This window comes from Chrysemys picta, chromosome 9 (assembly GCF_011386835.1).
Source record: "Chrysemys picta bellii isolate R12L10 chromosome 9, ASM1138683v2, whole genome shotgun sequence".
Classification (NCBI taxonomy): domain Eukaryota; kingdom Metazoa; phylum Chordata; order Testudines; family Emydidae; genus Chrysemys; species Chrysemys picta.
Window position 1 is genome coordinate 23,399,829 of NC_088799.1, and position 19,483 is coordinate 23,419,311.

A 19,483-nucleotide genomic window follows, 5' to 3' on the forward strand; every position below is an offset into this window, starting at 1 on the left:
CTATATTGAGGGATGATTCCCTCCCTTTTAAGGAATTTTAGGTCAGGCTGAGAGAGTGCTCTTCCTCTGAAGAATTTAACTTCATACAAAGATTACTCCAAACATTTTTCACATACTTCCTCATAACATGTGCTTTTATTTGCCTGCCAACATGCAGTCTAAAGGTGTGGGCACATGAAGCACTGGTGCTATGGAAAGCATTCTACATTTATTTCCTAAAAGATAAACTCTTATTACCTTAATTTATTATTTATTTTAGTGTGCAAATGAAATATAGTACATTGTAAATAAAAAGCTGTTCCTTTTCTGCTTATCATGACTTATGAGTTTATAAAGCTATTTACACGACTTAACTGCATATTATAAATAATCTATCTTAGCCGTCTAAATACTTTAAATAATCTTTATTTTCAGTAGGCAGATATCTTGTTAGATGTATTTGTATTGCAGTTTCTTTGTTACCATATAGATTTACAAGAGTGCTGCTTTGAGACAGTATGATGATACAGTAATGTCTAGTTGCTAGTACTGGATAAGAAACTCCTCAGCTGTTTTCTTAAAAGAGAAAATCCTGAAAGATTCAATATTGCTTTAAAGTTCCAAACAGGTTTATATTAGTAAGTGAAGCGGCCCAGGTTCTGTCTAGAACATACTGTTTCCCCCCCCCACAAAGGTCATGATTCTCTGTTTTTTTTTTTTTTTAAACAGGACCTGGATTATTGGTATTAAATCTGGGCTTTTGACAAGCTTAATTGTACCTATGGTTGTCTCCATTAACACACATAGCTAGATTGTTGTCTTAAAAACAGCCTGTGCTGGAGGGGGTGAAGAGGTCATTCTGTAATGGCAGTAATTCTGGCTGATATGACTAGTATTCTTGCTGGGGTGTGCATGCTTCAAACTCTGCCACCCTGGGGACAGCATACAAGCTCTGCTGGCCTGTATGGAGTGGGTGAAATCATCCATATCCTTGCCTTCAATCTACCCCTTTTGGGAGGTGCATTAGTTGTGCTACCCAGCCAAATTTTGGTTGGCCCCTATGAAGAGGCTCTTTTGTGCTCTCACCACCCTCCTGTGCTCTGGTACAAATCCATCAGCAATCTAGCCCTCAGAAAATCAGAGATAACACAGTTATTTCTTATTATAAGTACAGGACATAAATGCAGTACCTCAGATTCTTGTGTGATAAATTTTAGTTGGTGAATAGTGGACTTTGAATGGTGCCTCTTTGTTACAAGAAGTAAAAATGATAAGAATGAATCCCGCTGTAAGAAAGAAAGTGCAATGGTTAGCCTTTGGGCCTCACCCTGCATTCTTTGTGTTCCTCAAACTTCCACAAAGTCATTGGGAGTTTTCAGTAAGCAAGGAGTGCAGGATTGGGCCTTTGCGTTAGTTTCCATGATGATTTTACCCTTTTTGATTTGCAGAGCAAAACTCTTGCAGTAAGAAGTTTTCAGTGCAGGAACTCCAAAACGGTCTGGGAAGCAGTTTATTAGTTGCAGGTTGTTTTTTTTTTGTTTTTTTTTTAAATGATCTCAACTGGGTAAATAACTTGTTGCATGGGAAACAATGTCTTTTTATTAACTCTTGCTGGATTTTTGTTCATTGCTGCATTCCTATATGTGGCACAAAACATTAGGCTTCCAGTGCTTTTTCAATGTAACAACAATGTCAACATACTAAATTCCATTTCAATTAACGTTTCATAATCTAGAGCTACTAACTTTATAGATAGCTATTGAAGTATTGTCACTTGTTCATTCAGCTTCATCAGAAAAGGTTGTATGTTTCATTTAGTTCACTAGAATGTTTTGTAAGACCCTTGAATAGTACAGTATTATGCAGACAGATTACCAGCACACTGGGCTCTGTATGTGAATTAGTTCTACACAGAACTACTTAATGCATCTTTTCTAGAATTAAATGTGCATGGAAAGCTGCCATAGGGCAAGCCACAAGGTGGTTTAATTTCTTTTTTAGAACACATTAGTAGAACTCGATAAAGGGTCAAGTAATTTCATCCAAGTTGCCACTAGTTAGTTAAGAGAAAATGACAATACTTGAGAGTGACATTGTTACATTTCCACAAATATCTTTTATAAAATAGGAGTTTAAAATTTCATTTTTTTGAAGAAAGAATGATTGCCTGAGGAATACTTCTTAGCTTTAAAAGATTACCTAGCCTGTAGCTAAATAGGGCATTTTGATTAATATTTGCTATTTTGTAAGTGGGCTGAGATCTGAAATGAGATGGTTACTTTTTAGACAGGAGTGACTTTGGTTCTAAGGCTCACTTAGTTTCCAGGGAGGCTGCACTGGGAGTAATTTCAGCGAATTGTAAGCGGACAGTAACTCCACAGGGAGCTCTGGCAATCATGGCGGAAACAATGTTTACATCGATCAGCTGTCATGGTGATTTATGGCTTCATTTTGCTGTAATGGAGAATTAGTGGAAAGATTATCAGGGACTCAACACTTTGGCTTGTTACCCATGTCCAGACGAGCAATTTGTCTCCCTGAAGCAGTGAAATACTTGTGACAGCTCCAACACTTGCCTTAATTCAATCAAGAGAAAATGTTGGAATTAATTTGTTACAAGAAAATTTAAATATGTTCAGCAAACAGTAACCGCAGAGCAGAAGGCTGATTTATTGTGCTCGGCAAGATATCGATCCACTTCGATCTGGTCCATGTTGAGGTTTTAATGTGTAATAATTTCCAATTTAAAGCTCCTTTTCAAGATCACGGGTTTAAAGAGAGGGCAGGCTAGGTCTCAAGACCTGATTAGGAGCCTGTTGCAATGGCTTTGTCAAAAGCCTGTTTGAATGTAAATTCATAGTTATCTTTTGCACTATCTTTAATATTCTTGACATGGATTTTATTGTGTGTCAAACCTCAGGCCAGCTGCCTGCCACAACCATTAATGAAACATCTGAGGAAATAAATCTCAGTCTTTATACAATATTTTTAAAAACCTGAAACATTAGATGTCACGGAAGAAGGTTTAACAGCATTCTTTTTTTTCTGCACAGTAAACCATCAGAGATACAGCAGCTTTACTGCTTGCTTACACAATTAGATTGAATTATTGTGTAAATGCTATAATGCCATAAGCTTAAATTCCAGAGTTGGCAGGAATATTTTTAGGTACGTGTGCAAATCTGTTATTTTCGCTGAAAGTGTGATAGATTATGCTGCTTTTTTATATATATTTTATATACATATTGAAAAAAAGATTCTAGTTATTAAAATAATCTTTGTAAATAATTTTTTCCAATGCAGATGATAGCACTTTCTTTCACTTTAGAAGTAAGATGGTCATAATGTTTGAAATTTAGTCCTTTATTAGTCACACTTCAAGCATAATGGTCTGCTGCTTCATTTCACTTTTGACTTACCTCATACATTCACTCAACACATATAGTTTCTATGCTCACACAATTCTAGGATTTGCTTTGAACAAATTATGCTAAAGTGCCAGATTGTATGAAAGATGTGTATAATGTGTAGTGTGTTCAATTAGTCTTTTAAACAAAACTAATTATGATGATTGGTCATACAACAAGGGAAATCTTAGTTCCAATACTAAAAAGCTTGTGCAGTAGCTCCCTGTCTAACTAATTGTATATCCTCTCCATCTAATATCTTTTTTTAATATCAGTGACTAATATGATCGGAGAGGAATCCTGTTCAACCTAATCAATAAAAAGCAGTCATCCACCAGAGGCAATAGAGATAGGGTAGTATATTTTCACTCATCAGTAGGAGCTCAAATATAGTATCTTACCTTACTTTAGTTTTTATTTAATCCATACAGAAGGTACAGAGGGAACAAGCTCATTTATTAAAATAATGCCTTTTTATTACCTTTATTTTAATGTGCATTTGCGTTGTTCAGTGTAGGGTTTCAGCCGTGCTCTACATCCTAATGCCACAGCTGTACTACAGACTGCTGCTCCACCTCTGATCTTACATGCAGGAGTAGGAAGTTGTCATACAGAGAAGTGGGAAGAAGAGGGAGTGGAGAGATCCTGGTTAAACAGCAGTGGTAATGATATGATGCTTCTGTTCTAGTAGCTAGGGCAGGGCTACTGTGCAATCAAAGTCTGATCCAAAAGAAGGGTGAGATTCTCACACTTGCTCTGGCCTCTGTATGCTGGATAAAGGGGCTGAGTAGTGTAAAGGGACTCCATAAACTCTGAATCCAACCAGGGAAAAATTTCCTCTGCTGCAGAAATTGAGAAAGGACAGCCACAAGCATTCCCGCAAACCCTAGCATAGGAGGCATGCCGGAGGTGGAGGTAGGGCTGGGAGGGTTGTTGGGAGCAAGACTGCAGTCCAGAATGACGTGGAAATCTTAGGTAGCACTGAGGTCCGTAGGTAGCTGAGGATAGGATGTTGTCATTTAGACAGGTCCGAAGGGCTGTCTAAAGTACACCAGGGGTTCTTCCAACCTCAAATATGAAGGGGACAATTTATACCTCAGACATGGGCCGCAAGTTGATGTTGAGTCTCTTAGAGGTGCAGTCCAGAATCTCAGCTGGAGTTTTTTCAAGTTTTTTAGATTAGGGTTTTGGATTAGGATTATAGTTAGTCATCTGAATTTCATTAGAAATTGAATCTACAAAAGTTAAGCTACAGCCATAGTATCTTTTAATTAGGGCAGAATACATATTTTTATACTTATGATATATACAAATGCAAAAAAGTATGCTAAAGTGCTAAATGCTATACTTATGATAACACTGCTCTACAGCCAAAATGCTTCTGAAATAAATGTAGTCAAACTTTACTAATTCTGGGTCACTGAGAATGAAAATGATGCTTAAAATTGTTGATTGGCTCTAGTTTTCAAGATATGCTATTGGGTCAGTATATACGACCCTTGACTTGGGAATGGCGGCGGATAAGTGAGTTATAAAGGGAAGGGATCTCAATTTAAACCAGAAATGACTAAAATACATCTTTGACTGGATCTATGAATAAATCTATGACTGGGTTTGGACAGTACTTGCTTTTTTGGCAAAACAATGAATGATGCAATCTGAAGCTGGTATTGTGTCATACATGATATGAATTGCATCATGTTATTCCTAGAAGTCATGGATGATGCAATCATAACGAAGCTTAACAAATTGCCCTATACCACCTCTAGAAATCATATGTTTGTGGTGAAGTGACTTTTGCATCACAAAAACACAGTATAACCACTATGGTTAAGAAAGCCTATCACCTTTATTTTGGCTGCAAAATTGGAGATCAGGACAAGAGGTGGGCCCCACACATATGCTGCAACACTTGTGCAACACATCTTCACCAGTGGTTGAACAGGAAAAGGAAATCTATGCCTTTTGCAGTGCCAATGATTTGGAGAGAGCCAACAGATCATACCAGCAATTGCTACTTCTGCATGGTGCCTCCAGTTGGGAAAGGTGTGTCAAAGAAGAAAAAGTGGACTGTGCATTATCCAAACATTCCATCAGCTATACGCCCAGTACCCTACGGAGAAGGACTGCCGGTTCCTGATGCACCAGAATCATTCTCACTTGAGTCAGACAAGGAAGAGGAAGAGGATGAAACTTCTGGTCCTGAACCATCAACGTCACAGGACCCACATTTTCTCCCATCCTCCTCCTCTGAACCACACCTCATAACACAAGGTGAACTGAATGACCTTGTCAGGGATTTGGAACTACCCAAGAGTAAAGCAGAGCTGTTGGGCTCCAGACTACAGCAGTGGAATCTCCTGGCAGGTGATGTTAGGGTTTCCATGTTCCGTGACCGTCAAAAGGATCTTGTCCCATTCTTCTTCATGGAAGGTGATCTTGTAGCCTGCAACAACATCGATGGTGTGATGGCAGCCCTCAACATCGTTCACGATCCAGATGAGTGGAGACTGTTCATTGATTCATTGAAGACGAGTCTTAAAGCTGTTTTACTGCATAATGGTAATGTTTTGCCATCAATTCCAGTTGGTCATGCAGTCCATATGAAGGAAACCTATGACAACATGAAACAACCTTTGAGGTGCATAAACTATGACCAACATCAGTGGTAGCTTTGTGGCGATTTGAAGGTTGTTGCTCTCTTGCTTGGTCTGCAGACTGGAAACACAAAGTACTGCTGTTTTCTCTGCGAATGGGATAGTCGTGCAAGAGATTCCCACTACATCAAGAAAGATTGGCCACTCCGACAGTCATTGGAGCCTGGGAGGAAAAGTGTTCAGCATCCACCACTTGTTGAATCAAGAAAGATTTTGTTACCACCCTTACACATCAAGCTGGGTCTGATGAAGAACTTTGTCAAGGCCATTGACAAAACACAAGCAGCTTTCAAGTACCTCCGTGGAAAATTTCCAAGGTTAAGTGAAGTGTCTTTGTTGGTCCTCAGATTTGTGAACTTCTTCGAGATGATGCATTTGACCATGCACTGCATGGCAAGGAAAAGACTGCATGGAAAGCCTTCCAGTTAGTGGCAATACATTTTCTCAGAAACAACAAGGCAGACAACTACAGGTTGTTGGTGGAAAATCACCTCAAGGCATACAAAAGCCTTGGTTGCAACATGTCACTAAAGATAAATTTTTTGCACTCTCATCTAGATTTTTTTCCACCGACCTGCGGAGCAGTGAGCGACGAGCACGACGAGCGATTTCACCAGGACATTGCAACAATGGAGAAACGCTATCAGGGCAAATGGAGCCCATCAATGCCTGCAGACTATTGCTGGACAGTGACAAGAGATGCTCCATTTAATGAATACAAGAGACAAGAAGCGCTGAGTAGACACTGAATAGGACTAAAGTATGTACATAATAGTTTTTTGCCTTTTGTTTCATAATAAATTTTATTTATATAACCCTTTTGCTGATTTTTAAAGTGTTACATAAACAGGACAGGTGAAATATTATCATGTAAAGCAACCATAAACACATGAAAAGACCTAGGTTTACAATTTATGATTAAAACTCTACTATCTACACAATATAGATAGACATAAAATGTAAAAACTTAAGTATCTTAGAAACAGTAACTAATCAGTTGTTTTAATTGTCATATTTGAATTCAGCACATCAAAATACATAATAAATAGCCCATTTTATCTCTGAAGCAGACGACTTCTCAAACATAGTAGACCAGCGTAATATAAAATGCTAGAAAAGTATCCAAAAATGTGCTAAAAATGGTTTTTAAACATGAAAAGTAGCCTTAAAACATCTCCTTGTTGGTTTCCTTTCAGTGCACATTCAGATATGAGCCTCTTATAAAGCTCTTGCTCCTTAGAATCCCAAAGTGCTTTACAAACTATGGACCTGAGTTTGCATTTTGAGCTCACTGGGAGGTTTCGGGTATTCAGAAATAAAATATGAAATGACACTTTAACGTGCCTTGCATGGTCGCTGGAGAGAGCTCCCAGCACTTTAAAAAACACGACTTCCACGAGAGGTGTGGCTCCCAGCGCTGGGGCACTGTCTACATTGACGCTTTACAGCGCTGAAACCTGCTGCGCTCAGAGGTGTGTTTTTTTCACACCCCTGAGTGAGAAAGTTGCAGCACTGTAAATTGCCAGTGTAGACAAGCCCTAGGTCCAATTCTGACCTGATTTAAACTGATACAGTTCAGGAGTAATTGTAGTCAATGAGATACATTGGTGAAAAACTGGTTAAGAGAGATCAGAATCAAATCCACTTACTCTATAATGTGACTGAAACAGAAAAGAAGAAGTTGGATAAACAACCATATATCACCCCACCAATGTAATAGCACCAAATTGCAATGCTGAGCATAATGGCATCTAGATCATCACAGCAACAGCACTGCAATCCACAAAGCTGAGTTTGGTGCCTAGGCTCCTTAGAAAATGAATGGGGAGAGACAAGTGGCTAAGAAAGAAATCCACCAAAGCCAGAAACCTAGGTGGCTCCCCCCTAAGCTAGCCAATGTGAGATGCCGACAAAAGGGTTGTGTCCTAAGCCCCTCTGCTTTTTCAGAGATAGGTGCCTAAATCCAGGCTGCAGGGAGGCACCCATGTCAGCTTTGCAATCAATGAACAGAACCTGCCACCTGGTGTCAGATGGGTTAGGCACCTAAGCTGGTTTGTGAGGGAATGGGTTAGCCAGGCACCTGCTTTGCTCCACACAAAATGGGGTGCTGGGGAGGGGAAGGGTGGAGGAGGTGGTGCCCACCTTATAACTTTTAGTCCAGTGGTTAGAGCACCTGCTTGGGATATGGGAGACACAGATTCAATTCCCCCCTGTCTGCAGAGGGGAAAAAGGATTTGAATTGGGGTCTCCCACCTCTCAGGAGAGTGTTTAACCACTTGGCTAAAAGTTGTAAGGTGGGCACTACCACCTCCTCCTCCCCTTGAATTTTGACTGGGACCCAATCCCATAGACAGCCTCTGAGCATGCCCAGTGGATGGGCCCCACATGAGACTTAGGTGGCAAAACTCCTGTCTTCCCTTGGTTTGTGAATCACTCTGGGACTTAGGTGGGAGATAGGTGTCCAGAAGCCTAGAGGGAGGCAGCAGTGCACATGTTCAGAAGCACCTAGGGAACTTTTATTCTGCAAAACTTGGGTGCTGAGTGAATTTAGGCACCTAATTGGAGCTGCAGCAGTTTTGTGGATCACAGTGGAGCCAAAACTGAGACTTAGGAAACTAGGTCCCAGGTTTAGGTGCCTAAGTCTGGGGTTTAGGCACCTAAGTACATTAATGGAGCCTACCCCCTTTTCTCCAAGAAGAGATTTCCATCCATCCGCATAGTGGGTTTCAGGTATTTGAATTAATATTGGGATACCTTGTTGTGACACTTACTAACTACCACTGTAATAAAGCAGTTTTATCCTCCATTTCACCTATGAGTTTCCCTAAGGCTGGTAAGTAATTTTGCATGATTATTTCCTTGGGAAAATAGGCTTGGTAGAGTCTTGTGGCAGTTCACTGTAGTTAGACATGCTATTTATTGCCTGCCATCTCTCTGTTTTGGCATTACTGAAAGATGTGCAGAGAGTATGATGGTGTTTTTAATATTGCTAGACAGATGTATTTGTTCTATTTTTTGTAGTTCAGATATTTATGCTGAAGTGTCTCATGAAGGTGATGATGTTATTTTCCTAATATGAACAGTCATCAATATAATTTTTTTAACAGATTTCTAAGAAAGAAAGGTCAGGACTTCTATTAAGAGATCAAAGAACTCCTAGAGAGGACAACAGCAATGGACCAGGAAGAAGTCAGGAATGAATCCACATGGCAGATGACTAACTGGCCAACATAATGCGAAATATCAGAGTAAAAAGATAGGACAGAACAGTCCTGAATACATTTCTCTTCAATAACTGGTAATGACCATGCAAGATTTGCTTTTGTAACATATTCTAGTGGGTTTTATCTTTAGTGAAGTGATGTATTTATGTATTCAGTGTTGATGGCAATCAATAATAATACTTAGCCTTTACAGAGTAAATGCTTACATATGCTATTCAATGTCACTGTAACGTCCCCATCCACAACAATGCTTTTAAACTAGGGGAGGAAAAATCTAACCTTTTCTTTCTGTTCCATTGTGTCTGATCGTCTCTATTGTGGTCTTTCATTAGACGCTCTTTGCAACTGGGACTGTCTTTATTCTTTTATTTTGCACAGCACCAAGTGCATCATCAGTGATTAACAAATAATTAATAATAGTATTTTATATTTGCAAAGCACTGAACATTGGTAAATGAATCGTCAAAATAAGCATGTGAGATGGTAGCTCATTAATTATTATCCCCAGGGCCAGTGCAAGGAAGTTTCACGCCCTAGGTGAAACTTCCACCTTGCGCCCCCCCCCGCCCTGTGGCAGCTCCCCCCCCCGCCCTGAGATGCCCCCCCCACGGTAGCTCCACCCCTAGGGAGCCGTGCGTCAGCTCCCCACCCCAGCTCACCTCTGCTCCGCCCCCTCCCCGATCATGCCGCCCCCGCTCTAATTCTCCTGCCCTCCCAGGCTTGCGGCGCCAAACAGCTGATTGGCGCTGCAAGCCTGGGAGGCGGGAGAAGTGGAGCGGCGATTGCACGCTCGGGGAGGGGGCGTAGGAACGCGGTAAAAAAAAATTGGGGGCACCGCTTTTTGGCACCCCGAAATCTTGGCACCTGAGGCAACCGCCTAGTTTGCCTAAATGGTAGCACCGTCCCTGATTATCCCCATGGTAAAGAGATGGAGGAATTCAGATACAGCATTTGCAGAAATGGTCCATGAATTAATATTAGCTTTACACTCAGACAAATGTTGATTTCTGTAATCTGAATACCTAAATAGCTATTCAGCAACTGATATGCAGACTTGCTTATACAAATTAGAGGCCAATTCCAGTCCCTGTCTTGGTCCCCATACGGTGCTTTGGTGGGGTACAGAGGCTGTAAAGGAACCACAACAGGCTGGGGGGAAAATTTACTTGAGGCAGAAACAATGTAGGATTGACGTAAGTGGCCTATGATACCCCATACTGCTCCTCTTGCTAACCCTGGTCTAGGGGCATGCCAGGCACAGGGCTCTCAGGAGTCCCAGCACAAAATCTACCCCATGACCCTTACTCACAAGAGCATTCCCTTAGTCCTCACATGAGAGTGCTATTGACTTGACATGAGTGACTGACTACTTGCAAGAGTAAGATTTGCAGGATTGGGCCCCTGAAGTGGAGACATGTACAGTGATTATCTAAATACTCCACTTCTCCAGTACAGACATACAGGATCTACCCTGAGAAGTTAAAAATGTTTTTCAATGTTACCATTTTAAAACATTCCTTCTTAGGGGTGTGGGTGGGCATAGGGGTGAATGTAATTGTTTTCCCTCCTTTTGAGACACACACACACACACACACACACACACACACTTTTAAAATGGTAAATAGTGTTTTATTGAAACAATCACTTTTCATTTGAATATTTTTTTAAGACTGCTTGGTCTTGTTGCATCATCTTTATGAGATGACATGCTCTCTGTTGTCATATTGTACATTCTGATTAAATATTTTAATTCTGTTAATAATTATTCCTCTACAAACAGTATGTAGATAATCTACACACACTTCTGTAAACCTGTACTTCTAATTTCATTTTTCATTACAAACTATAAACTTTAAATGTTTCCATGGTTGTTGATAGAATTTAACTTGTACAGCAAACATGTACACGTTTTCTTTACTGAGTTTAACCATATAACGTGCATGTTACAGCTAGTAAATTATTATTATAAAGCTCTCTTTGCTGCTTAGAAACCCAGTCCTGCAAATCCTTACTAATAAGCACAGTGCTTGCTATCAAACATAGTTCACAGATGTCAACAGGAGTACACATGGTATGTGTTGTACTGTGTTTGGTAGTCAGAGTCTGCAGGATCAGTGCCTTTATCTGTAATATGAAAATCACTATCTATACTTTTAGGGCTAGATCTTCAGCTGGTATAAATTGGTGTCATTTCATTAAAGTCAACAGATCTCCGGTGGTGCGCCAGGTGAGGATCTGACCAGCATATGCAAAATTAGACTAATTGTGGCTGATTCTGCTGTCCCTTTTGTAAAGTTGGAATAAATCCACTGTTACAATGGGGTTAATAATCAGCTAAGCTGAGCTCATGCTGAGGAAGGAGGAGGCAAAGGACCAAACCACTTTCCTACTTTTCCCTGTCTCTGGGCTGAAACCTGAGGGATGGTCTAACATATGCTGATGTACTGGGTGTTAAGAGGCCTTTGATATTAGCAAGACTCACCAGAATTCAGTGCCTTCTGCCTCTTCCTACTCCTGCCCCTGCAATACCATCTAGGCTGGGGGCAGGACTAGCATCGAGATGGTTTACACCAGCTAAGGATTTCTTATGCTGGGGAAATTCTCAATTCCGCATTTAGGAAGGTTTAAGATCCCTTTGCACTGCTCTACAATCAGAAAGGGACCTTAGCAGGACTGCAGATTGAGCCCAATGGAGTTAATTTGATGCAACTGGGAGGAGAATCGGGCCCTGACATTTAAAACTGAGACAATGCTAGATCTAAGAGTGGTTTCTTTTTTTATTCTTTTTCGTTTTTTAAAAATGAGGGCTCCTACCATGGTAGAATTGTCATGCTTTTGATGTTAGATCGTGACCTGCAATGACCGTACTGATGATGTCTAGCTGTTATTTTGCCAGTACTGGCAGACAAGAAACCTTGCTGCTGATTCCAGTCAGAGGTAATACATACTTACCTGATAATGTATCAAAACAATAACCACCAAAAGAACCCATGAAAAGACTAACAAAAACATCTGTGTTTCCAAACTGTCACGGACATAGCCAGGTTAAAAATCATATTTAAAGCAACAACAACAGATATTCCTTACCTATGTTACAAACAATGCCTTAGATTAACAATTCTGACAGAATTTTAAAAATCTAATTCAATTTTCATTCCTTGTGCATTTGTGACGTTATTGACAAACTATAGCTATATAGATCATTGTTGCAACCACTGTTATACATTTGCAGCAAATATTGTACAAATGTTGTCGTGTGAGGTGTCCATAAAGAGGTTATGATTTGCTGGTTATGATTATGCTATCTGCATGTGTGTATCATTTTTGTAGTTGAAGTTATGAATACTGGCTATGTACTTGTATCTCAATATGTTTTGATTCTAAGTAGCCTCAGTGAAGCATTTGGTCAGCTTCCTGAGAAGGGACTATTCTCAGTAAGTGCCCAATCAAGAAACACTTAACTGACAATGGACTTTGGGAGACTCCAGTCCACATCTGAGCTTTCCTGGGAATGTTCAAACTAACATGTAAACAATGGCGGCGGCCTGTAAAAAACGGAGTCATGCATGGACATGTGACTTGCCCATGTGACTCCAAACTCCATCTTGCTGTGATTTTCCACAGTCAGAAAAAAGGGGTGTCCTTCCATGGGCAGAGAGAATACAAAAGGCCCTGAAAACCCCTCCATTTTGTCTTCAATCCTGCTTCTTGCCTCTGGAGGGACTTTGCTACAAACTGAAGCTCTGAACAAAAGACTGAATGATCCATCCCAGCTGTGGATGTACTCCAGAGACTTGATTGGAACCTGCAGTTTATTCCATCACTGCTACAAGCCTGAACCAAGAACTTTGCCATTACTGTATGTAATTGATTCCATTTAACCAATTCTAGCTCATCTATATCATTGTCCTTTTATGAATAAATCTTTAGATTCTAAAGGATTGGCAGCAGCGTGTTTTGTGGGTAAGATCTAACTTGTATATTGATCTGGGTCTGGAGCTTGGTCCTTTGGGATTGGGAGAACCTTTTTTTTTTTTTTAATGGGGCATTGGTTTTCATAACCATTCATCCCCATAACGAGTGGCACTGGTGGTGATACTGGGAAACTGGAGTGTCTAAGGGAATTGCTTGTGTGACTTATGGTTAACCAGTGGGGTAAAAACAAAGTCCTCTCTGTCTGGCTGGTTTGGTGTGCCTTAAAGGTGGAGAAACCCCAGCCTTAGGCTGTAACGGCCCTGCTCTAAGCAATTTGTCCTGAATCGGTACTCTCAGTTGTGTCCCACCAACGGCAGCATCGTTATAGCACTGTTTGCTTTCTGCATTTTTCGCTTTTTGCATTTCTCTCAGCTTGACCTATGGAAACAGTCTGATCAATTTCATGTTTGTGCCTTTTGTGTTTCTAGTCAAATTCATTTTCAAGTTTTGATGCACTAGTATGATTCTGGAGTCTTGGGATGGCAACCACCACATGGGAATGTTTATTTGTTAAAATAAAAATGGTTTCCGTTGGAATTTGGAAACAAATGGAATATTTTGTAATTGATCTAGTGTTTAGTAACGTTCATTTCTAATTGCAATGCAGACATACCCTCTGAGACCTGGCAAACTTGTACCACCATCAGGCTGTTTAGAGCATTGCATTTAGCTGTCTCTTTCTGGTTACAGGCTTGCAGCAGTGTTGCAAAATCTAGTGTTGGCCAGCTAAGCCAGACTCTTATTAGACAGAAGGGAAAGGGAGAAGGATAGGAAAGAGAAGAAATAAGGTGGAGAAGATAAAGGAAGCCTGGAGGTTGTGGGGGGCAAACAAAGTCTCACATCCAGATGGTGTTTGGGATTCAGCCAGAGCTGCTGGAGGTGGTGTTGTCATCCGGGTCCCTCTCTCTGGCCCAGTCTGGTCAGGAAATGTCTCAGGATTAAGATGAAGAAGGTCCCAGGAGACAGTGGGGGTGGCACCAATGATGGTGAAACTTTCTCCCCCTTGTCTCTTTCCTTAAGGACCCAAAAAGGGAGTGATGGGTGGAATAGGCCATTTCCTCATGATTTTGTCCGCCAGTTAGGTTTAATGTTTGACATACCAGTTTTGGTTTATTAATTTTTGGTCCTCAGTTCCTCTTGTTTACTAGACATGATCTAAACATAGTGCTTGAGTTATATCAGGAGGCCTTTTTGTTTGGACTAATTTAGTCTGTCTCCCTTTGGCACCTTTTCCTGTCACCATCTATTATTGTAGGTTTTTGTGACAATTTATGAATCTTCACCTACATTTTACAGTTGAGTTTACGGACGGTAAATTTGTAGGCCTATTATTACAACAGGATACACCTAAAATGGCCTTGCGGAAAGGAAAAAGGAGTTCTATGGTGGAAAAGTCAGACAACTCTTCTATTGTTAGCAAGTGACAATGTGACAAATATATATTTTAAAATTAGTTCCCCCGACCCTAAGTTTTCCACATTGTGTAAATCCAACTTTAAAGGGATACTGTCGGGTCAAATTCAACCGATCTTTAGGGAATGACCTATTCCACCCACCACTCCCTTTTTGGGTCTTTAAGGAAAGAGACAATAGGGAGAAAAATTGGAGTTTCACCATCATTGCTGCCACCCCCACTGTCTCCTGGGACCTTCTTCATCTTAATCTTGAGACATCTCCTGACCAGACTGGGCCAGAGAGAGGGACCCGGATGACAACACCACCTCCAGCAGCTCTGGCTGAATCCCAAACACCATTTGGATGCGAGACTTTGTTTGCCCCCCACAACCTCCAGGCTTCCTTTATCTTCTCCTTCCTATCCTTCTCCTTTTTCCTTCTGTCTAATAAGAGTCTGGCTTAGCTGGCCAACACTATATTTTGCAACACTGCTGTAAGCCTGTAACCAGGAAGAGGCAGCTAAATGCAATACTCTAAACAGCCTGATGATGGTACAAGTTTGCCAGGTCTCAGAGGGTATGTCTACATTGCAATTAAAAATCTGCACTTGTCCTATACCAGCTGACTCGGGCTCCTGGGGCTCAGGCTGTGGGGCTGTTTAATTGCAAAATAGACTTCCGGACTTGGGCTGGAGCCTGAGCTCTGGGACCCTCCCACCTCGCAGGGTCCTCGAGACCAGGCTCCAGCCCAAGCCCGGAAGTCTACATTGCAATTAAACAGCCCCGCAGCCTGAGCCCCAGGAGCCCACGGGCACGGGCCAGCTGCGGGTTTTTAATTGCAGTGTGGACATACCCAGACTTGCTAATAAGACCACGAGCTGTGCTTGAGTTTCTCTAGTAGTGAGGCTGCAAGTGAAAATCAACACCAAAACAAAAGTTGAATTTTCTTTCTTTGCTATTTTTTTCTCTCCCCCTTTTGTGGGTGTTTTTCCTGTTTAGTCTTCTTAGGAAACAAGACTAGACTTTAAGAACAACAGCAACTATGACAGTTCCAGCCCATCTTAACTAATTTCTTCTCTTTCCCCCCAAAGGACAATTATTACCATCTTTGATACCTTCTAAAAGAATGTCAAGCAAGAGAATGTCTTTCTCTCCAATTAAAGGGTAAGGAAACAGGAGATGTTAAACTGAAAGCCTTATTTAATACTTTACATTTCAAATGCATTAACTGTTTTTCTTTCTTATTTGTATCTTTAATAAAAGGTTAAAAAGGATTTTTAATGATGTGTTTGCCATGGTACTAAAAAGGCTGAATTCTCTCTATACCAAACATCAAACCTTGTTTAAAAGTGTTTAATGCTGGACACTGACTGTGTTACATTAACCCCTTTGGCTCATATATTCCATCTAAACTAATACAACTACACTCTCAACAACAACATACTGTATGAACCATTTGCAGATAGAATATTCTTCAGCGTTTCAACTCGACAAGAATAATTTGGTAATCCTGGGATCATTTCCTGATCATAATTTATGAGAGCCATTTATAGAACCAAAATGGGGTTCACATTTCATAATATGTCTCTTCTTGTTGCAGAACACTCATCCTGACTGATGCAGAAATGTAACTTGTAGAGTTGCTGGAAACTTTTGGGTTTAATTGTGGTTTTAGCCATTGCCCCCTGGTAGGGGTAGTGTGGAGTCACCAGGAATCATTGTGCTTCAGGGAGGTTCCTTTCACCTTCTCCCTCTGGGAAGAAGTGTTTTTTGGGGTGAAATCCTGCTCTATTGAAGTCAATTGCAAAACTCCCATTGACGTCATTGGGGCCAGCATTTCACCCTAGCTATTTAGAGGCCTCACTTAGTCCTAAATCCACCCCAGTTTAGGATAGAATAACAATGGAAAAAGATCTTCAGTAACTTGCCTTGGTGAGATTTCTCTGGAGCTGGTCAACTTCCTGTTTGGTAAGAATTCTCTTTATTGCACACATGATTCCAATAACAATGATTTGTTATTCAAAATACGGTCCTACTCCCTGTTAGTCATGAGTAATATTCTCATGCATTGACATTTAGTGGAACTCTTTCAAAGGTGTGCTGAAAATATTTAACTTCTAACTTTCGTCAATCTTATAGATTCATAATGAGGTTTTAACAGCTTATTGGAAAAAAAATCCTAGTTAGTAAACTGACCCGTTTTTATTACATTACAAAGAGGAAAGGAAAATGTGTCTCTTCTAGAAGAGGTGGGGCCTGGACCTGTCAAATCGAGCTATAAAATGCTCTAGACTTTGTACGTATTGGGAAACAAGGATAATTCTTCAAAACCACAAGATGATCAGATGACATTCGAGCCCATGTGCTGCATCTCAGACAATGTGTGTGTGATTAACTATTTCCTTTCAATTTCAAATAGCTGTTTCATTCTAAAATAAAAGGTAGAAGTAAGATATCTAAAACGAATTAGCTCTTTACTTGGACGTCTGCAACCAAACTCTCATGCCTGAGGGTAGTGCTTGGCAGGAGAAGATTTCAGGAATTTATGAACATCCTGTTGTGATGGATGGTGATTATGTGGAATATATTTTACGGAGATTTGGAAATTAATTTTGGTTGATGATGGTTAACTTAGCTCAAATGATTTGGCAGGAAGAAAGGGAGTAAGAAATTGAGATTTGCAAAATATAATTTTGGCCTGCTGTGCTATTGTTTTTTTTCCCCTGCAAAAGGCTGCCAGATGCCTTTCTTTCATTTTTATAAGGGTTTCATTAATTTATGTTCTCATGAAAATGAGAAGTTAAAAGACTGCGGCTGACTCATTCCTGCTATGGCCATGGGCTGTGCAAGCTTTCCCAGACCTATCTCAGAAGTCATATTTAATTTTACTTCAGACCTTTTGTGTGTGGCTGCTAATCACAATTAATTGTCGAGTACACTCCTGATGTGGGGAATTGTTCTTTGCTTTAATTTCAATTCACAGTCCATTTCATTTCACTTGTATCCTCATTCAGAGTTGAATCTGGTATATTTTGAATTTGGTACATTATTCTTTTGAGAAAGTCAGGCCACATGTTGGGATGAAAAGGAAAGTGGTACAGAAGAAAGACTGAAGGATTTGCAGTTGTTTTGGTGAAAGCCAAGAAAAGTTTCATTTAAAGGTATGGATAATATACGATATACTGTCATTTTGGAAATTTATATTCTTTCGAGGTTGCCCGTCTCGTACATCGATAGACAAGGAACGTAGCAATTAAATGGATGAACAAGTAGAGCAAGAATTTGGTTTGTCTTTCAACTTTGACTTGATCTCATACAGTGTTGAAATTATTCTAGGGCTTGCTAGATCCTGAGCCCTAGTAACCTTCAGAATGAAAGATCAGACTAAATACTAGCAGGCTGCTCTAGCTCTAAACTCAATTTCATCGCTGGTCTCATTTACAATTATAGATCAGAAAGGACAACTTGAGCACATACAATGTATGCACTTAAACAGCTGGCTTGATTATCAAGGCTGCTGAGCACCCACATTTCCCATTACTTTAAGAAAGATGGGGATCGTAATACCTGTGTAGGAAGGGAACCTACTGGAATTGCATCAGCCTAGCTTTCCCAGTATGACTCTACCTTACTACTTTAACCCTTTGGCCCAAATCCTGAGGTGAAGTGCAAGACAAAGTAAATTAGACTCCCCTGGAGCTGCTACACCCACTTACTAATGAATAAGGAAGTTTAAATTAAAGTCACTTGAATGCTGAGGTGCTGCTAGAAGGTGAACGTCAAAGCAGGAGGGAACTACTTTAATTTCCACCTTCTTACAGCCTCCTGGTAGCTGCTTTTCTTGATACAATGCCTGTAGGCTTAGAGTTTTTCAGATAGATGTAGAGAAACTCATGTCTAAATTTGGCCCTTTACATTTACAGGAAATATTTAGAGTCAAAGAAGACCATCTGACCCCTAGAAGTTTATCTATGTGAACACGGTTGTCCTAATGACTTATCCCATCAAGCCTCAACATCTAATAAGAAGCTATTCATGGTCACACAAATAATAATAGTCTCTCTCCACTCCCAGAACTTGATCCAGCTTTCTCTTGAAGCATCGTACATCTCTTATTAGTGCTCCAGATTTTAATCACTCTTTTGTTAAAGGCATTGTGTCTGAATTGCTTAAAGGTTAGTTCCCTCGTCAACTTAAGTCAATATCCTTTTCTTTTAAAATTAATTAATTACTTTCTCAAACAGTTTATTGGGATTGATTTGTCCCTTTTCAAATACCTGTGTGTGATGCCTTTCTGGTCTCCCTCACTCTTTTTATTTTTACCCTAGCTATATAGGCCAGGTTTAGGTTAAGCTCTCTTTACAACCTGGCTTTCAAAAGACTAAATCTTGTGTTAATTCCTTGCTAGTGTGCCAAACATCTCTCTTCAATCTTAATGATGTTTTCCCTGTCCAGTGGACAACTGAATCAAGTATGTACTTGGGTTTCATGGTATTTTTATTTTCTGAATTGCCTGATTCACTAAAAAAAAAAAATTAATAGCACAGCGATTATTTGTATATGTATTTTTGAAAATGAGCTACAGTTTTGGGAGTTTTTGATCTCTGTTGGGTTTGCATGTGTGCAGCTGTCAAAGCCCCATCGATTGTCCTGGTGCCCAAAATTAAGTGACGTTTTTCACCATTGTCAAAGTAATGTTTGTTTTCATCATCAATTTAGGGAAAACCTCTAGGCATATCGCACCAGAACGAAGTCTGTAAATAATTAAACACGTCAAGACAACTCTAGTACTAACAATATTCTTTTTAATTTCAAGTTAAATAAAAATTATGTTAAATGTTAGAGCT